The following is a 20,525-nucleotide window of genomic DNA, read 5'->3' on the forward strand; positions in this document are numbered from 1 at the left end:
ATACTAATAATAATGATTTCAAAGCAAGTTATCCATCAAATTTTGCAATGTAAAAATAGCAATAGATTTCATGGTAAAATTGTGAAATTTACTGTGGTTTTTACAGCATTTTTATCTAAATGAAAAAAACAAATTTTTGTTTTACTGTAATAAACTGTGGTGACGTTTTGGCAGTTACAGTAACACACCGAAAAATCTACAGTTGTTGATTCAAACAAACTGGCAGCTCAGTTGCCAGAATTTTACTGTAAAATGTACGTTTGTTTTTTTACTGTAAATAAAAAAAAAACTGCAATTGTACAGTAAAATCAGCAACTGTAGATTTTTCGGTGTATTACTGTAAATGCCAAAACGACCCTACAGTGAAAGGAAATTGTTTTTCATTTAGAGAAAAATGCTGTAAAAGCCATAGTAAATTTCACAATTTTTACCATGAAATCTATTGCTACTTTTACATTGCACAATTTGATGGATAACTTTCTTTAAAATCATTATTATTAGTATTTATTTTCTATTTAAAAAATGGTTTGAATGTTTGATAACATATTTTTGCATAATTAGACATTATTTAAATTAACATAATTTGCGATTACATGGATTCCTTTTTTTTTTTTTCTCCCAAAATAAAAGAAAATAATATAAAATGAAGTGGCGGACCACATCTGGCCCCCGGGCCTTTGAGTTTGACACCTGTGCTAGTCTAGACCTTGTGACGGTAATAATTAAAAAGTCAGAGCTCAGAGGTGAAATGATGCAAGGAGTTGCAGAAAGAGTAATTAGTTGAGAGATTGTACAGTAGGCCATTTAAAAGGCACTGGCCATGAAATGATAGTAGCTTGCATAAAGGGAAGGAGAGACCTCGGTTACCTCCCTTCACGTATACCTTCTACCCTGCCCTCATTTACCAGCTGCTGAGGTATGACACTCACAGTGATCTTAAACGTCCTGCTGTTACCAATGTTTAATAACACTCGTTATAGAGCTGCGCCATTAACATGCATGGAAAGGTCCAATAAAAAAGGTTTCACAATTACATTTTTGACAGACTTCCCAAACAGGCTCTGACTAATGTAGTGTAACGTCATCATCAAAATGTCTTTATCGCTTGTCCCTTCAAGGGATTTTAAGGTTGGGGGGGTGGCAGGGTTGTTAGGGTGGAGGAGTTTTAGGAGAAAATTGTTTGAGAAAAGTTGTAATGTTAGAAAGACAGAGCAAATTCACACAGAAATGTAAATGCGAGAAGTCATTTTCAGTGTGGCTCTTTCTCACAAACACAAATCTTAAATGTGGTTTTGTTCATGTAATGTTTTCTTTCTTATTTTACATTTTGTAAAAATATGCTATAGTTGTTGTGTACTGTAAGTTTGACTTAAAAAAAATAATAAAATCAGCGTTATGCTCATATTTGGATATTTTCTAAAATTAGGATTTGTTTTCTCAGGAAAAACATGACTTGTTTTACAAAGATGTTGTTTTAATGCCTTTATTTATGAAATTGTCAAATTATGAGTATTTGTATTATTTAACAATGTGAAGTGAAGGGAATTATATTTATATAGCACTTTTTCTCTAGTGACTCAAAGCGCTTTACATAGTGAAACCCAATATCTAAGTTACATTTAAACCAGTGTGGGTGGCACTGGGAGCAGGTGGGTAAAGTGTCTTGCCCAAGGACACAACGGCAGAGACTAGGATGGCGGAAGCGGGAATCAAACCCGGAACCCTCAAGTTGCTGGCACGGTCACTCTACCAACCAAGCTATACCGCCCTTGTGTCTTTGGGGACGGCGTGGCGAAGTTGGTAGAGTGGCCGTGCCAGCAATCGGAGGGTTGCTGGTTACTGGGGTTCAATCCCCACCTACTACCATCCTAGTCACGTCCGTTGTGTCTTTGGGCAAGACACTTCACCCTTGCTCCTGATGGCTGCTGGTTAGCGCCTTGCATGGCAGCTCCCGCCATCAGTGTGTGAATGTGTGTGTGAATGGGTGAATGTGGAAATACTGTCAAAGCACTTTGAGTACCTTGAAGGTAGAAAAGCGCTATACAAGTATAACCCATTTATCATTTATATATATATATATATAAGAGAAACTATTTATTGTGTCTTATTCGTCATTTTCGTTGTCCATTTTTCCTTTTCCTTTTAAAATGTTATTCTCATGACTTAAGTTCTTTATTTTCATACTTACATTAATGACCAGCTTACTATAAATTTATAACAAAGAAAAAATGTGGGGGAAAAAATTGTGTTTTACATTCTGGTCTCATGTGTAACAGTTAGGGCCGCCCTTGGCAAAATTGAGCAGAATTTTATTTTGAGGCCTCCCATTACAAAATGTTGTATTAATATGAAATTATTGTTGTACTTTTTAATCAATGTTGTTTTTAATCTGATGCACGTTTTATACTAAAACGATTTTAAAGAAATAAAATGTTCAATCTAGAGGGCATCCTCTACACATACATATATGTATATATCTACATACTGTATATATAAATTATGTGTATGTATACTATGTATACATACACACTGTATATACACACTATATATATACTGTATATATATACATATACATACTGTATATACGCACTATATATATACTGTTTACATGTGTATAAATATATATATATACATACATATATACTGTATATATATATATATATATATACTGTGTACATGTATAGATATATACTGTGTATATATATATATATATATATATATATATATATATATATATATATATATATATATATATATATATATATATATATATATATATATATATATATATATATATATATGTACAAGGTGTCACAAAAATACACCCTTTAGCAGCTGATAACTAAATATTTATTTTTTTCAGATTAAACCCATTGAACTCAATGATGGCAGCCAGACTAAACTTTGAAGAAAGGAAATCAATTCTAAAATGGTACTGGAAGTATGAAAATGCAGTTGAAGTGCACAGACAATTTAGGAGAGGTTTTCAGAAAGAACAACCAACGCGAGTTAACATCACTCGAATTAGAGATACGTTTGAAGCTGATGGAACTGTTCAGAACGTTCAGACATCGATAAGCCCCACAAAGGAAGAAAGAGTACTGGAAACGTTTCAGCGAAGTCCAAGAAAGTCTGTACAGCAAGCTTGTTGTGAGGTGGAGACTTCAAAAACATCTGTCCATGATGTTTGTAAATACTTTAGCATTTTGTAAATCAAACAATTATAATCACCTTGTTTGAAATTATTTAAGCATGTATACATTTTTTGGGACACCCTGTATATAATGTATATACAGTATATATATATAGATATACTGTATAGATACTGTATATACAACAAGCTCCCAGGAACATTTATTTTCTCTCAATGTGGCCCCCGAGTCAAAATAATTGCCCAGGTCTGGCCTATAGTACAGGAAGAGGCGGTATCTGCTATCCGTGGCCAATCCTGGCAGTCCAGCAGGGCTCAAACCATGGCCATAAATCAATATTGATGGAGAGTTAAGTCGAGCAACGTTAGCCTATGAAGCCTCGGAATTACTGGCTCAGAATGGCCAAAGGTATAGATGTGTGTGTCCAAGTTTAAGGAAACAGCAGGCTGTCTTCTTCTTAAGGATTTATTACAATCTTTGCAAGCTGGGTAATGTTTGCTGTGGTCTGGAACAACATAGCACACAAACAACTATGAGAAATGCAGCCAATATTACATACAGAAAATATGTCATGAGACATGCAAATATAAATTAAATACACAGAGGACATAAGTAAAGGAAATTAAATAAGCTCAAATATACCTACATATGAGGCATAATGATGCAATACGTACACACAGCTATCCTAAAATACATGTTAGCATCGGTTAGCTTGCAGTCATGCACTGACCAACTATGCCTGACTAGCCCTCCAACAAGTCAATAACATCAACAAAGCTCACCTTTGTGCATTCACGCACAGCATAAAACGTTTGGTGGACGAAATGAGACACAGGAGGAGTGGCATAAAACACGTCTTTCTGTGGCAGCGTAGGAGAAAGTTGTACATGTAAACAAGCTACGGTGATTTCAAGGATCGCTGAATTTAGGAGGACGAAATGGCGCTCGCCAAATACTCTCATCTGTGAAGCATGTTTAATATAAACAGTCTAACAATTAGGAAGGTTTATGTCATGTTTGTCCTACAGTAACCATATTAAAACTAAACTTTATTCCCCCCCCCTACAACTTTTTCCATTATTGAAAAAGCTCCAGGGAGCCACTAGGGCAGCGCTAAAGAGCCGCGGGTTGCTGAGCCCCGTTCTACACCAATTACTGGTTAATCATTGTCATGGCTGCATCTCTCCAGGTCGCTGTCGTGCGTGAGTGACAGGAAAAAAAACCTCTTACTCGCTGTGGTAGAAGTCGTTGGGACCGCGGACCCCGACTTAAACAAGTTGAAAAACTTATTCGGGTGTTACCATTTAGTGGTCAATTGTACGGAATATGTACTGTACTGTGCAATCTACAAATAAAAGTTTCAATCAATCAATCAATCAATCAGGCGCCACCTGCTAGTTAGCGTGTACAAATCTCCAGACACCTGAATATAAGACCACCCGTCTTTATTGGTAGTGATGGGTAAATGGCGCCTCATTGACCGTATGACCCACTAACTAACTGTATTGACACCGTTTGCATTTCATAATGGGGCCATCTGCTGGATTAAAATAGTCGATGCTAGGGATAAATAGTAATAATATTAACTGTGGTAAAACTCCTGATGGTTAGTAAAACCGTTTTAAATTAAAAATATATAAAAACATGATTTATAACTACACTTTGATAAACTCACGAACTGACTGTGATATTAAATTTGTATATTGTTACATCCCTTTTTGGCACAAAATGATCCCACACATCGGAATTTTCCTTTTTCTAGTTCCATTAAGGGTGATGATGGCAACAAAAACGTGTAACGCCACCCGTCTGACTTATATCCGAAAAGAAGCGCTTCCTGATTAACAGGGTTTTCCGCATCCCAGTCGAACTACAGCAGCTGAAATGGCCACATGTTTTTTTTTTAACTTAAAGTCACACACACACACACATCGAGGAACGCAGTATCACTTATTGTGTTTTAGGATGCATCAAGCCTTTATATCGTTTGACCCATCGTTATTTACCAGGCTTTTCTTTTTCAAAAGATTGTAACACAAAAAAAAAAGAATTTGGTGGGAAGACTCGTGTAAACGTTTGATCTGCTTTGGGCGCCTGATTTTAGCGTCTGTATTTTTAGACCCGGCAAGGATGCTTGGATTTTTGGCCCTTGATTTGTTTTAGCAGGACGATGGCTGAAGGTTTGCAAGAGAGGGACGCTGACTACCAATAATAATTACCAGTTGTCATGTCTGGGATCATGTTTTGTTTAAGTTGTGTTCTGTTTGGTTTTTGGACTCTTTTTAGTTCCTGCTTTTTCACTCCCTTGTCTTGTTTCCATGGTTACCCATTAGTTTCACCTGTTGGTCGGCCTGGCAACATTAACTCTGTTTGACTTCTGCTACCCATGTTACCCATGCTACCATAGTTCCATGCCAAGTGAGTTTTGTCTATATTCTTGTCACAGTAAGTGTTTATTTGTTTCATGTTCATAGTTTTTTGCCCAAGTGTTAGTTTTTGTTTCATTAGTCAAGTTTGTTTTCCGCCCTAGTGCGCGCCTTTAGTTTTGTACATTTTGTTAGTAAATGATAATGATAAATGGGTTATACTTGTATAGCGCTTTTCTACCTTCAAGGTACTCAAAGCGCTTTGACACTATTTCCACATTTACCCATTCACACACACATTCACACACTGATGGAGGGAGCTGCCATGCAAGGCGCTAACCAGCAGCCATCAGAGGCAAAGGGTGAAGTGTCTTGCCCAAGGACACAATGGACGTGACTAGGAAGGTAGAAGGTGGGAATTGAACCCCAGTAACCAGCAACACTCCGATTGCTGGCACAGCCACTCTACCAACTTCGCCACGCCGTCCCAGTGTTGAAATTAAATGATGTTTTTACCTTCACGCCATGTCCGCTCCAATTCTTGCATCTCGGGAAAACAAAACCCTCACAGTCCACGCCATGACACCAGTGACTGTTATTTTTTCATTCTTCTCAGTTGCGTTTTGACAGGTAGGAAAAAACTATTCATCTGCTCAATTTTTGTTTCTTCTGACATCAAATGGACAAAGATAAGACTTTTTGGAGGAAAGTTCTGTGGTCAGATGAAACAAAAATTTGGCCACAATACCCAGCAATATGTTTGGAGGAGAAAAGGTGAGGGCTTTAATCCCAGGAACACCATTCCTACCGTCAAGCATGGTTGTGGGCCTGTTTTGCTGCCAATGGAGCTGGTGCTTTAATGAGAGTAAATGGGACAATGAAAAAGGAGGATTACCTCCAAATTCTTCAGGACAACATAAAATCATCAGCCCGGAGGTTGGGTCTTGGGCGCAGTTGGGTGTTCCAACAGGACAATGACCCCAAACACACATCAAAAGTGGTAAAGGAATGGCTAAATCAGGCTACAATTAAGGTTTTGGAATGGCCTTACCAAAGTCCTGACTTAAACGTGTGGACAATGCTGAAGAAACAAGTCCATGTCAGAAAACCAACGCATTTAGCTGAACTGCACCAATTTTGTCAAGAGGAGTGGTCAAAAATCCAACCAGAAGCTTGTGGATGGCTACCAAAAGTGCCTTATTGCAGTGAAACTTGCCAAGGGACATGTAACCAAATATTAATATTGCTGTATGTATACTTTTGACCCAGCAGATTTGCTCACATTTTCAGTAGACCCAGAATAAATTCATAAAAGAACCAAACTTCATGAATGTTTTTTGTGACCAACAAGTATGTGCTCCAATCACTCTATCACAAAAAAATAAGAGTTGTACAAATGATTGGAAACTCAAGACAGCCATGGCATTATGTTCTTTACAAGTGTATGTAAACTTTTGACCACAACTATATACTCAGGTCAATACAGAAATCACGAGAATACATTTTTCAAGTTTGATACATTTTAAATTTTTAGAACAATAAAACATAATTTTACCAGAATAAAGTTGTAATAATACAATAAAAGTCTTGATATTGTGAGAAAAAATGCAAAATGTTCCTAGAATGTAGTGCAATAATGAAAAAAAATCATAATTTTAGCAGATAAATAGCTTTTTCCTACCTGTCAAAACGCAAATGAGAAGAATAAAAAAGAACAGTCACTGGTAATTATTATTGGTGGTCACTGGTAATTCTTATTGGTAGTCAGCGTCCCTCTCTTGAAGTGAAGTGAAGTGAATTACATTTATATAGCGCTTTTTCTCAAGTGACTCAAAGCGCTTTACATTGTGAAACCCAATATCTAAGTTACATTTAAACCAGTGTGGGTGGCACTGGGAGCAGGTGGGTAAAGTGTCTTGCCCAAGGACACAACGGCAGTGACTTGCAAACCTTCAGCCATCGTCCTGCTAAAACAAATCAAGGGCCAAAAATCCAAGCATCCTTGCCGGTTCTAAAAATACAGACGCTGAAATCAGGCGCCCAAAGCAGATCAAACGTTTATACGAGTCTTTACACCAAATTCTGTCTTTTGTGTTACAATCTCTCAGACACAGCTCAACATACAAAGAGGCTAATTTTGAATACAAGCCCCTTGTTTGCACAGAATGAGATAATGAGGATGATGGTTCTTACATAAGAAGCCCATAACAATGGGACGGTTGGGACTACATCGCTGCCAACTTGGTTAGACAACCACTACACACGGTTTTTGTTGGCGCCTTGATAAGACTTTCTTTAAGGTCAGACATCCTATTGCACCATAGAGCCTTTTAGGAATATTTGTTTAATAAAAGAGTTCACTTATATTTATACGAGCTATCACAAAAGGGTCACAACTTAACTCAACTGAAGACATCTTGCCACAAAACCCTTCATGCTAGAATAGTAAACCATACCAAAAAGCTAAGCAATGTACAAAAGTATTTGGCCACCTGCCTTGACTCACATTTGAACTTGAAGTGCCATCCCATTCCTAACCCATAGGGTTCAATATGATGTGGGTCCACCTTTTGCAGCTATTACAGCTTCAGCTCTTCTGAGAAGGCTGTCCACAAGGTTGCGGAGTGTGTTTATAGGAATTTTCCACCATTCTTCCAAAAGCGCATTGGTGAGGTCACACACTGATGTTGGTCGAGAAGGCCTGGCTATCAGTCTCCGTTCTAATTCATCCCAAAGCGGTTTTCTCGGGTTCAGGTCAGGACTCTGTGCAGGCCGGTCAAGTTCATCCACACCAGACTCTGTCATCCATGTCTTTATGGACCTTGCTTTGTGCACAGTCCAAACTGTTCCCACAAGGTTGGGAGCATGGAATTGTCCAAAATCTTTTGGTATCCTGGATCATTCAAAGTTCCTTTCACTGGTACTAAGGGGCCAAGCCCAACTCCTGAAAAACAACACCACACCATAATTCTTCCTCCACCAAATTTCACACTCCAAAATGTACCGTTCTCTTGGCAACCCCCAAACCCAGACTCATCCATCAGATCGCCAGATGGAAAAGCGTGATTCATCTCTCCAGAGAAGGCGTCTCCACTGCTCTAGAGTCCAGTGGTGACGTGCTTTACACCACTGCATCCCACGCTTTGCATTGGACTTGGTGATGTATGGCTTAGATGCAGCTGCTCGGCCATGGAAACCCATTCCATGAAGCTTTCTGCGTACTGTACGTGGGCTAATTGGAAGGTCACATGAAGTTTGGAGCTCTGTAGCAACTGACTGTGCAGAAAGTCTTTGCACTATGCGCTTCAGCATTCACTGACCCCTCTCTGTCAGTTTACGTGGCCTACCACTTGGTGGCTGAGTTGCTGTTGTTCCCAAACTCTTCCATTTTCTTATAATAAAGCTGACAGTTGACTTTGGAATATTTAGGAGCGAGGAAATTTCCCGACTGGATTTGTTGCACAGGTGGCATCCTATGACAGTTCCACGCTGGAAATCACTGAGCTTCTGAAAGCGGCCCATTCTTTCACAAATGTTTGTAGAAACAGTCTCCATGCCTCAGTGCTTGATTGTATACACCTGTGGCCGGACCAAGTGATTAGGACACCTGATTCTGATCCTTTGGATGGGTGGCCAAATACTTTTGGCAATATAGTGTACTTTGTTTGCCTCAAGTATACCTAACACTTGTTTTGATTGGGTAATGTCTTGAGTAACATTTTAAGACTCTTAATTGTCATAGTGTAAAAAAAAAAATGTTAAAGCGTGACAAATGCGGGCAAGGAGGGTGCATGCATAAAGCTAACTTTGCTAACTTGATCATTTGCACAAAAGATTAATTTATGTCAAAAACTGTCTTTTTTCAACGGATATTAAACAATGTGTCAGGTTCAAACACTGAGGACATCTATTAAACAAGACAAGAAGCAAGGAATTAAACCGAGACAGAATTAATTGTGGCTCAATTGAGGAGAGCGCGTACACCTGTACCCTTGTACAGTGTTCCAACCCGCTCTGGCGAAAGATTGTACGCCTCCTCTTTTATTTGGACTTTCCCTTATTACATGGCAACAGCTGTTTGTAAAGGGACGGGGGTCGTAAACAGCCATCGCCTTTGATTACAAACAGTTCAAAGAAAAGGTCGTAAAAGAGTTCAAAGAAGAGGTCGTAAAACAGTTCAAAGAAGAGGTCCCTGGAGGGGAGTCAGGTCCTGCTTCCTCTTCGCTTTGTAGATCTCGGGTCAAGACAACATCTTTCTGTTGATTATACAATACATCAAAGAAACAGAACCCCATCATGTTGCTTCCCATCCTACACAGTGGAGTTTTACAAGCCTTCTTCTTGGTAGGTTCAAAGACAGCTTTTGTCTTCTCGCCGGGAACGCAATGTAACACAAAGTTTTGTGATAACTTAGATACAATTCTTCTAACACAATGTTCACATGCCAAGCGTGCCTTTCCATGATCATCACAGCGCTTGTATGGTTCTATGGTTATAATCTTTCTTTTCCCTCTTGTCATCCTCTTGTGACACTTGCTGAGTTAATCCTTCAGATGCTCGCTGTGTCGAAGCCATGTATGTCGAACTCTGGCGAGATTTGTCACGCATGACAACGATGCGACTTTAGAGGCGTCTTTTCAAATGTAGCGCTTTTTACACTGTATAGTACGGGGGTCAGCAACCCGCGGCTCTAGAGCCACATGCGGCTCTTCAGCGGCGCCCTGGTGGCTCCACTGAGCTTTTTCAAAAATGTAAAAAATGGGGTGAAAAACGTTTTTTGTTTTATTGTGGTTTCTGTAGGAGGACAAACATGACACAAACCTTCCTAATTGTTAGAAAGCCCACTGTTTATATTAAACAGGCTTCACTGATGAGAGTATTTGGTGAGCGCCGTTTTGTCCTACTAATTCTAGCGGCCTTTGAACTCACCGTTGTGTGGACTGTGACTCAACGGTTTGTTTACATGCACAACTTTTTCCGACGCTGCCACAGAAAGACGTGTTTTATGCGACTCCTTCTTTGTCTCATTTTGTCCACCAAACGTTTTATACTGTGCGTGAATGCACACAGGTGAGCTTTGTTGATGTTATTGACTTGTTATGGAGTGCTAATCAGGAATATTTGGTCACTGCATGACTGCAAGCTAATCCACGATAACATGCTATTTAGGCTAGCTGTATGTACATATTGCATCATTATGCCTATTTGTAGGTATAAATTATTATGGAAAATAATAATGTAACGTTAGGTAATTACAGTACTCCCTGGTGTACAGTAATTTGTAAGTCATTCTAGTTAATGCAATATTAAAAAGCACAAATAGAGAACTCTGTAGGATCCCCTTTTTTTGTAATATAGCTGTTAAAGTCCTACTGGTTTGATATCTTGTTTTGTGCGGTGCCTTATTTATATTGTATTTTTAGTTTATTTTATGCAACTTGTTGACACGTTTTATTTTGTGTTTATGTATGTAAAAAATATTGTATTTCATATATTCATTTTTTATTTTTGTATTCATTTATTTATTCATATTTTTTTAATCTTGTTAACTATTCCGATTGTTAATTTGCTTTCTTTAAGTAAAAAAAAAAGGTCAAAGACAAAGCTATTCGGTTTCTTGTGAGTATATACACTTCACTGCCGATGTGGGGGGGCGCCACCTAAAATTTTGCCTAGGGCGCCAGATTGGTTAGGGCCGGGCCTGCTCTAATTTACTAATGGTTTCTAATGTTGTAAAAATGTGTAGAATAAATATTAAATGTCAACATGTCAACGAAGATTTGCTTCAGCCTGCGACACATAGTCATTTTGATAGTCGGCTAATATAGACACTTACTTAATATGCCTTCATTATAACACTTGTATACAGCTTTTTCCTTTTTTGCGGCTCCAGACAGATTTGATTTTTGTATTTTTGGTCCAATATAGTTCCGTCATTGTTTTGGGTTGCCGAACCCCTGGTATAGTACAACCCTTTTTATATCAAGCCATACAACATTCCGTTGAGAAAAGGCTCAGTTTTGACGAGTTTTAGTAATGACTTTAATGGATTATAGTGCATGCTAACTAGTGCCGCAGCTGCTTTTTTCCCCATCACAACATCATTTAGCTTGGGGTCGCTCTAAATTGCTTGCACTTTCCACACTCCACTGCCCTCAAAGTCAACATTCAGCACAATGTCTGCCGTAATTGCATGTAAATACTCATGTATTTGCGAAATGATGTCAAATTCCAAGCTATTTGATAGGAAGGGAATGATGTAGTCTTGCCCTAAATGCTAACACAGATAATGGCCCTTGCACTTGTCTGCAGCACAATAAGAAGCCTTCAGGGGAGCCAGTTAGTGTCATTCTTCCCATACGGCGCCGGGAGATGCATCCTGCATGCTTATGGAGGACAAGCCGCTCTGCCATTTTGTTGGAAATGGCCCAGAGGAAAGAAAAAAAATTCAGCTCATCTTGATCCAGCCGCCATTTTCATAAACTCATTTTTAGCATCAATGGAATCGTACCTGTCGTACCTCTTAAATTAATCTCCTGGGAAATGGGTGTCCTCCTGTCGCAGCACAGTTTTATTCCTCGAGTAATCTTCACTTGAGACACAACATGATTGGCTCCTGCATAATATCACATATTTGACTCAGGATTACACCCGTCTAAATAAACTGCAAAGTTGCTTCATGTTTGATCAGGCTGTTAGTCTAGAACTAACCCAACCAATTTATTCGGTCATGATTTCTAATGACATTTAATATTCGCTTCTCTTGTTTTATTTCCTGTCCAGCGCTCTTATTTTTCTTTCCATTTTGTGTTTGCCTCCTTTTTTCCACTAGTACCCCTGTACCTGATTGGCAATTAGGACACACCTGTGCCTCGTAGCCAATCAGGATACTGGATGGAGCTGGGTCATCGAGCTTTGAGCCTCAATGCAGCATAGCTTTGCCTATGTTTGCTGTATCTATTTTGCACTAGTTTTGTTATTAAATACGTTTTACCTTCACTTTGCCTGCCGCTATTAAATACGTTTTACCTTCACTTTGCCTGCCGCCTCTGCATCCTGGGGTCACGACCAACACAACCGTGCCACGTTCCAAGCAAACTTTTTCTTCTCCATATTTTGGCGCCGCTCTACCTTCCACATTTTCCATCCGATTCAAACCGTTTGGGAATCGCGGGCTTTCCCTGGACACATTCCAAAAATGTCCAGATTTCCCAGAATCCCAGGTTTTCCGGGACATTTTTCCCATTCAAAATGAATTGGCCATTTTTCAAACTTCCACCCTTTCCACATTTTTCAACCGATTCAAACCATTATACCTTCAAAACATTCCACCGTCCTGGAAATTCAAACAAGTCTTTCTTCAAGTTAAAAAAAATTCCAGGATTTTCCAGAATTCCTGTTTTTCCAAAACCCTATCTCCACCCTTTTTTCTGGCGACTACTCCTCCCACATTTTTCAACCCACTTCAACCATTCCACCATCAAAACATTCCTCTTAATCAGGACAAAAAACAAAGTGGGTTTTTTTTAACTGGAAAAATTCTAGATTTTCCCAAAATTCCAGGAATTCCGTAATACCATTTCTCAATTGAACATGTTACTACTTCAACATTTCTCGACCGATTTGAAAAATTCCAACACCAACAATTTCAAGCCATTCACACCATTGTGTGAATTTGTTTTTACCATTTTCAAAAAAATTCCCGCTTTTTCCAAAATTCCCCAATTTTGGGGAAATTCCCATTGAAATTAATGGGACATTCTTCAAAGTTCCACAACTCCCACATTTTTCCTCTGATTCAAACTGTTCCAACTTCAAAATATTCCGCCTGTTTGGGAATCGTGTGCTCTACTTCAACAATTCAACAAAAAAAATCCAGGATTTCAGTTAAGCTTTAGAATTGGAGCATTCACACGCAATTCCTACTGGAATTGCCTCATCTAGTTCTCTATTGTTTTCTTTTCAGTTAGGCTTTGAAACTCAGATGTATTCGACAAGCTGTATATTTCAATTGAAAGAGAAACACTTCTGCATAGGAGAAGCACTCTTAGAAAGATGTGCCAAGCTGATAGACACAAAAAGAATGAATAGAGACATTAAAGCAAAAGGTGCTTTGCATGTATTCAAGACGCTCTATAAAAGTATTGAGTAACTACACCTATTCTACCTTCAACTTGTTGAATAAGATGATATTAAAACACTTTTATTTGCCTGTTTTTCCAGATGTCTGTCGTGGTACTGGTGCCCATAAAAAAGGAAAGGCTAGTGGTCGGAGTTCTATTGCCCTTTTAAAAATCATTCACTTTCCGTGGCAGTGCGTTTATTAGACTGCAGTTTTTCCTCTCCCGAAGTTAATGGAGTGCACTTGGATTGATCTCCGGCCCTTAAGTAATGCCAGTTGCTGTTGCTAAATTAGTATCGTGTCATTATTTACATCGAGAGTGAGCACAGGGGGGGGGGGGGGGGGGGGGAATGCAGCGAAGTGACGTTTGCACATTAAGCAGTACAAAAGGTGCATCATCTATGGCAGTGTTTTTCAACCTTTTTTGAACCAAGGCACATTTTTTGCGTTGAAAAAATCCGGAGGCACACCACCAGCAGAAATCATTAAAAAACGAAACTCAGTTGACAGTAAAAAGTCGTTGTCGCAATTGTTGGATATGACTTTAAAGCATAACCAACCATGCATCACTATAGCTCTTGTCTCAAAGTAGGTGTACTGTCACCACCTGTCACATCACAACCTGACTTATTTTGACTTTTTTGTTGTTTTCCTGTATGTAGTGTTTTAGTTCTTGTCTTGCGCTCCTATTTTGGTGGCTTTTTCTCTTTTTTTGGTATTTTCCTGTAGCAGTTTCATGTCTTCCTCTGAGCGATATTTCTCGCATCTATTTTGTTTTAGCAATCAAGAATATTTCAGTTGTTTTTATCCTTCTTTCTGGGGACATTGTTGATTGTCATGTCATGTTCGGTTGTACTTTGTGGACGCCGTCTTTGCTCCACAGTAAGTCTTTGCTGTCGTCCAGCATTCTGTTTTTTGTTTACTTTGTAGCCAGTTCAGTTTTTGTTTCGTTCTGCATAGCCTTCCCTAAGCTTCAATGCCTTTTCTTAGGGGCACTCAGCTTTTGTTTATTTTTGGTTTAAAAGGCTTAGTTGGCCACATGCGTGGACAGCACCTTTTACCTCTTATTTCCAAAATTGTGTACACTACTGAATTGGGGTCTTATGGCCCTTATGTGGACATTTATACTGCCATCTGGTGGTGTCAGAAGAGGAAAACATACAATGGAATTTGGAAAAAAAAAAGTGTAAAAATAAGAATTAGCATGTCACTAAACATGAAGTACACGTTTGTTACTTATGGACTAAGTACATCATATCACTATTACCACTATGGACTGGACTCTCACTATTATGTTAGATCCACTATGGACTGGACTTTCACAATATTATGTCAGACCCACTCGACGTCCATTGCATCCGGTCTCCCCTAGAGGGGGGTGGGGGGGTTAAGCACATATGCGGTCCTCTCCAAGGTTTCTCATAGTCATTCAAACCCAACCTCCGATTGGGGTTGTGAGTTTTTCCTTGCCCTTGTGTGGGCTCTGTACCGCGGATGTCGTTGTGGCTTGTGCAGCCCTTTGAGACACTTGTGATTTAGGGCTATATAAATAAACATTGATTGATTGATTGATTGATTGATTGATATCAAAAGATGATTCTTAATTTTAGTAAGAGTACTACACGGTTACTCTGCCGAGCTCTAGACAGCACCGACACTCAACAACAACACATCATTTGCAGACTATAATTACTGGTTTGCAAAAAACATTTCCCACCCAAATAGGTGAAATTAGATCATCTCCCACGGCACACTAGACTGTATCTCACGGCACACTAGTGTGCCGCGGCACAGTGGTTGAAAAACACTGATCTATGGAGTACAGTAGGCTACATTGTTCTATTTTTTGCTGTTTGATCAACAAAAGGACATTATCACGTTCTGCGCGTGTGGGCTGTGATGCCACGTTTGTTATCGGATGCTCTTGCTCGGCCCCCAGCCTGGCTTTCAGCCCTTGGCAGCAATCAGGACAGTCACACAGCGAGCGTGTTGAGTCCCACTGGACACGTCACAAGTGTTCTGACGGCCCTGCCAATACACGCCCACTCGGGCCATCTGTAGACGGGCTTTTTTATTCTCCTCCACCTACTGCTTTTCCCTTTCTCTGATATCAGCATTGGCATTGATGTGGGGACGTATTGTATTTTCCATTTCTCCTTAATATGTTTGATCTTATGTTTGAATAAATCAAATCACTTTGGCTCATTTGGGTGTTGGAGTCAGTCTTCCATCCAGTCTTATCCAAGTAAGGCAAGGCCGTTGAAGTAGATCCTCTTGAGTCAGGCCTATGCAACAGGCGGCCCGCGGGCCACATCCGGCACGCCAAAGCTTTTCATTTGGCCCGCCGAACATCACCCAAATAGGCTTGATGAAACCATTTACTGTATTTTACGGACTATAAGGCGCACTTAAAATCCTTTTGTTTCCTTAAAACTCGACAGGGCGCCTTATAACCCGGTGAGCCTAATGTAAGGAATACGTTTGGTTGAGCTTACCCACCTCAAAGCTATTTTATATGGTACATGGTGTAATGATAAGTGTGACCAGTAGATGGCAGTCAAACATAAGAGATAAGTGTAGCCTGCACTATGATGGGTCTAAAGCAGGAGTCGGCAACCCGCGGCTCTAGAGCCGCATGCGGCTCTTTAGCGCCGCCCTAGTGGCTCTCAGGAGCTTTTTTAAAAATGTATGAAAAATGGAAAAAGATGAGGAAAAAAAAAAAAAGTTTTTGTTTTAATATGGTTTCCGTAGGAGGACAAACATGACACAAACCTCCCTAATTGTTATAAATCACACTGTTTATATTAAACATGCTTCACTGATTCGAGTATTTGGCGAGCGCCGTTTTGTCCTACTAATTTTGGCGGTCCTTGAACTCACCGTAGTTTTTTTACAAGTATAACTTTCTCCGACTTTCTAGGACGTGTTTTATGCCACTTCTTTTTCTGTCTCATTCTGTCCACCAAACTTTTAACGTTGTGCGTGAAGGCACAAAGGTGAGTTTTGTTGATGTTATTGACTTGTGTGGAGTGCTAGTCAGACATATTTGGTCAGTGCATGACTGCAAGCTAATCGATGCTAACATGCTATTTAGGCTAGCTATATGTACATATTGCAGCATTATGCCTCATTTGTAGCTATATTTGAGGTCATTTAGTTTCCTTTAGGTCATCTTAATTCAATTTATATCTCATGACACACTATCTGTATGTAATATGGCTTTTAATTTTTTGCGGCTCCAGACAGATTTGTTTTTGTATTTTTGGTCCAATATGGCTCTTTCAACATTTTGGGTTGCCGACCCCTGGTCTAAAGTAAACAACGCCAACATTTTAAAATGTTCCATTGAAAATATAGAACATCACATACGGCGCTCAAAAATATATCAAAATGTTTTAGTACGACTTTGATAAGCTATGAAGCCGCACCGCTTGAAAGGATTGTACTGTGCTTCAACATAGGAGTATTATTATGCTGTGTGTATAAGGTAAGACATATTATCTGGCATTCTGTTTAACAATATTATGCAAAAGCAACTTTTCTTGCCTTCTGGTACCTGCTGATCTGCATTTGGGATTTGCATAAATCCTGAAAAGTTGCACACGTCCGTGAGTCAATAAGCTTCTTATTTTTTCTCTATCTTCTTTTTATGTGACATTCATCCTCCGCTGTTGCTATTTCTAATATAAAGTAGTGTAAAGTTCTTGCTTTTATCTGTCAGTAAACTCGCCATGAAAGCGCTAAAACATACCGGTGTAGTGAGTTTACATTATTCACCCAAGGAACTTTAGTTATTAGAGTTTTTCGCGGGATACATTTCCGGTGTTGTCATTGCACTAATGAGCCACGGATGAGGAGATGTTGCTACGTTATTGATTGAAGTAAAGTCTGAATGTCATTAAAAGAGTTAGCTCCATCTTTTAACACTTCTTCCACTCCCGTCCTTGCACGCTACACCGCTACAACAAAGATGACGGGGAGAACACGCTGTCGAAGGTGAGCCACGTAAATAAGACCGCCCACAAAACGGCGCATCGAGAAGCGACTGTCAGAAAGAGACTTGAAGATGATCTGTAAAACATCATCTATGCAACATTTTGACCAAAGAACCACCATCACATGTTATGTAGACCACAAGGAAGTGTTTTACATTTACAAAAGAATAATAATAATAATATGACTCCTTTAATGCGCCCTATAATCAGGTGGGCCTTATATATGAAAAAAGATTTAAAAAATAGACCATTCATCGGCACTGCGCCCTATGGTCCGGAAAGTATGAGAAAAATTGGGTTGCTCATGTATGCAATACTCCCGCCACCCCACAGGAGGCAACAGCAAGGCATAGGTCATGATGAAGCAGCATTAGGGTGAGTAGAAGAAGACTACTCATTCAACCCTGAAAAAAAATCTAAATAAATTGCAAAAATCGGACATTTAACAACGACTGGACAACAAAGTATGAATGTTCTACCCCGAACAAGTGCTCGAGTCAGAAGCAACAACGGTAGAAATCCACACGCATAAGCTTCATCACGAAGTCAGTAGATATTGTGCATAAAGATTTTTTGTTTTGTATTGAAATTGCTGACTTTGTTATGTCTTTTGTATTTGTGGTCGTGTTGTTTTTTGTCTAAGAGTAACTTTAGGCGATCAGAACTTGTTAAATACATTTTATTTTATATATATATACACTACCGTTCAAAAGTTTGTGGTCACCCAAACAATTTTGTGGAATAGCCTTCATTTCTAAGAACAAGAATAGACTGTCGAGTTTCAGATGAAAGTTGTCTTTTTCTGGCCATTTTGAGCGTTGAATTGACCCCACAAATGTGATGCTCCAGAAACTCAATCTGCTTAAAGGAAGGTCAGTTTTGTAGCTTCTGTAACAAGCTAAACTATTTTCAGATGTGTGAACATGATTGCACAAGTGTTTTCTAATCATCAATTAGCCTTCTGAGCCAATGAGCAAACACATTGTACCATTAGAACACTGGAGTGATAGTTGCTGGAAATGGGCCTCTATACACCTATGTAGATATTGAACCAAAAACCAGACATTTGCAGCTAGAATAGTCATTTACCACATTAGCAATGTATAGAGTGTATTTTTTTAAAGTTAAGACTAGTTTAAAGTTATCTTCATTGAAAAGTACAGTGCTTTTCCTTAAAAAATAAGGACATTTCAATGTGACCCCAAACTTTTGAACGGTAGTGTGTATATATATATATATATATATATATATATATATATATATATATATATATATATATATATATATATATATATATATATATATATATATATATATATATATGTATATATATATATGTGTATATATATATATATATATATATATATATATATATATATATATATATATATATATATATATATATATATATATATATATATATATACACATATATATATATATATATATATATTCCTCACGCACTAATTGACTAAAAGAGTGGGCCGGACAGTGCGGCGAGCGCAATGATGTCATGTTATCAATGGGAAAATGCATTTTTAGACAATATGACAGAGAGTAACAAGCGGTACAATATAGATTAGAAAGGACACTTTTTTTTTTTCAAATTCAGACTTCCCGCCGGGCCAGTTTTTGGACGCTGGCGGGCCGTGGTTTGGGGTCCCCTGAGCTAAACTTTACTGCTGCCGGGTATTTTCTTCTATACTGTTATTGTAATATTTTCAGAATGTGTATGTTCTATTTTAGGCCAAAGTAAGACAAAGAAAACAATCTGAAGTTGTCTTTATTTTTTACTTTTAATGCCACGGTTTCAATAGTCCGGCCCTCCATGCGGCGCCTGAGCTAAAATGAGTTGGACACCCCTGATGTACAGTACAGTATTACAGTATATGTTAACAGCTGCAGCCAAAAGAGGGGAGCATAAAAAAGAGAGTAGATCCAGCAGAAAATAGACATTATAAACAAAGAGAGGTAGCTAACATAGAAGCGGTCGGACAAAAAAAACAAAAAACTTGAGACTCCCCGCGGTCCGGATTTTGGACACTGGCGGGCCGTAGTTTGGGGATCCCTGGTTTAAATGAACAAAAGTTGTTTTGCTTTCCATAATGTCATTCTTGTTTTCAAATAAATGCACATCATCAACATTGAAAACCCACTTTTAACTTGTGCACATTAAAACTTTTTATACCTATTAGCCGCCACACAGATCATAGCACCCACGTTTCTCCGCTCTATTGCAGTTGTGCGAAAACTATGTACACGTATCTACATTTCTGGACACTCCATGCGGTCCTGATTTAAAAAATGTTTATTGGGTACATTCATTAAACATTTAATTGAAACAAAAGAATGTGAATCAAAACTTTTTTCATTTAAGTGATTAATTGTTGCAGCTCGAGATAATAGTAAAAAAAAAAAAAAAAAAAAGATGTACTCAATCTTAACTGATGGCACACACGGACAAGTGATAAAAAGTGAAGGGTTACTACTAAGTGTGCCTAGGAGGTTAGTCTCTTCACATGAAATTGAAATGCAACTGACTTTTACAGTAGATTATGTTGTTTATCTTTTATTGTTATTGACAACTTCTCATCACTTTGACCGCATTCTAATGAGCAGCCAGGATGTCTAAGGTTATCCAAGGTAAATCCCACCTAACCTTATCCTTGTCGACACACACACACACAATGGTCGTTTAAGAGCCCCTCTACTATTCGCCGTTTTCCGTAGTCTTCCCTCGACGGACAGGTAATACAAAGCACACGCTACCTTTTGTTATCACATCCACGGGAGCCCTCATTCTCGTTGTCTCTCCTTCGACAAATGGACAAAGTTTTTCCCTAAGTAGAATCACAGCTGACCTGGACATTGGAAAGTTCTCTTGCCGTCT

At 38.8% G+C, this 20,525-nt stretch overlaps 2 protein-coding genes across 2 annotated transcripts in view; both read left to right on the forward strand.

Annotated features, from left to right (window-relative positions):
- The window catches only part of marchf4b (membrane associated ring-CH-type finger 4b), a 55,994-nt gene that overhangs the window by 11,050 nt on the left and 24,419 nt on the right, over nt 1–20,525 (forward strand). The window lies entirely within an intron of this gene.
- LOC133664954 (collagen alpha-2(VI) chain-like) overlaps nt 17,134–20,525 on the forward strand; it is a 79,546-nt gene continuing 76,154 nt past the window's right edge. The window contains exon 1 of the mRNA XM_062070030.1: nt 17,134–17,248. The gene's annotated coding sequence lies outside the window, so the exon portion shown is untranslated. The remainder of the gene's footprint in view (nt 17,249–20,525) is intronic.

This window comes from Entelurus aequoreus, linkage group LG14, assembly GCF_033978785.1.
Source record: "Entelurus aequoreus isolate RoL-2023_Sb linkage group LG14, RoL_Eaeq_v1.1, whole genome shotgun sequence".
In the NCBI taxonomy this organism is placed as follows: Eukaryota; Metazoa; Chordata; class Actinopteri; order Syngnathiformes; family Syngnathidae; genus Entelurus; species Entelurus aequoreus.